The sequence below is a fragment of the Carlito syrichta genome, unplaced genomic scaffold, assembly GCF_000164805.1.
Source record: "Carlito syrichta isolate Samal-C Ts95f unplaced genomic scaffold, Tarsius_syrichta-2.0.1 Scaffold304517, whole genome shotgun sequence".
Taxonomy (NCBI): Eukaryota; Metazoa; Chordata; class Mammalia; order Primates; family Tarsiidae; genus Carlito; species Carlito syrichta.
In genome coordinates, this window is record NW_007248613.1 from 42,228 (window position 1) to 43,689 (window position 1,462).

Genomic DNA, 1,462 nt, shown 5'->3' on the forward strand with positions numbered 1-1,462 from the left:
GCTCGAAACGGCTGTCTCCAGGGAGTCGTCACCAAACCAGCTCGGCCGGCCGCCTGTCGTGCCGTTTAAGGTTACTGTGCCTCCCGGGAGGGGCAGCAGGACTGGACAGGGCTGGAGGTGGGTGCAGCTGGGGCGTCCTGGCCACCCGAGCTGGCGCTAAAAGAATTCGGTGGGCGCAAGGTCAGCGATAACCCGTTGGCGCCGGCTACGGTTTAGAAATCGGATGGTTAGCTCTGTGGTGGGATGACCCCAGCTCATGGAGGCCTGGCTCCAAAGAGCTACTTTTAACTTTTCCTTCTGATTTACTTTTCGGTGAAGCACTGTCTGCTAAGTACCAAGTGTGCAGAGAGAGAAAACGCACACAAAACACCAAGCTGTGCCCTTGGCCCCTAATCAGTTAAGGGACTAGGAGGGCCCTCCAGGCTCCAGGCCCGCTGTGGGGAAGGTCAGGACCACAGAGCAGGAGACCCAGCCTTGGGTTTATTGCTGTACTTGAACAAAGTGCCGGGGGCTGCCTGAACTGGGGCAAGAGAGGTAATTAAAAGAGGGGGCTGCAGAAGGAAGGAAAGGCTGGGGTGGCTGCTGCCGGGGGTGGGCAGAGGAAGTGTTTTCCATAAGAATAACAAGCCCGTGCAAATGTTATGCAGAACGACTTTATTTCACCAAAACAAAGCCCAAAAGTTCACATTCTGCCTCTCACGCTGAGCTGATAAGCAACATGCAAACTTTGGATAGAACCTTGAACCAGTGGGAGGTGTCAGCCCAGTTTACAAAGGGTAATAGGGAAGCGTTTCTGGGTCCTTCTCTGTTCCTACCATTGTGATTCTACCTGCATCAGTTGCTCCCTTGGGGGCCCTTCTGACCTCCCAACCTGAGCCCAGCGGGAGATCACTCAGAATGCACCGCATTCATCAATGCCATTTCTGGTAAATTGGACCTCGGGTTTTGGAGTGTCCTAGGAGGAAGGCAGCCTATGCAGCCCGCATACCGATGTCAGAGCAAATGTGAGGAACCGCACACGTTTCTGAAGCCTTTACTACCTTGACTAGAGAAGTCTAAGGATTTCACAACCAGCCTTACTACATTTTCCAAGACATTCCTGGTTTCAAGAGCCCTGGGCCTTGTGTCTTAACGGGGCATGAGGCCCTGTCTGCGGTTTCTGGTGTTGTGGAACTGTGCCCCAGAGGTGTCCCAAAGCCGAGGAAATGACCTGAACATGAGGCTTGCGCCCAGTGGGCCCCCTGGTCCTCTGTCGTCCACCGTGTCTAGCCTGGCAGCCGCCATCCTCGCAGTCTTTATCCCAGCCAGAGCCTATCCCTGCCTCCTCCTAACCGGAGCCTCGGGTTGTTGAGCGATAACATTTCCCTTTAAGCCCCGTCCAGGTGGGGCTCTGGCCAGGAAGCCTGTCTGGGGAAGTGGCAGGACCGCGCCCTCGGGTCCCGGTGGGCCAAGGAGGAGCGGC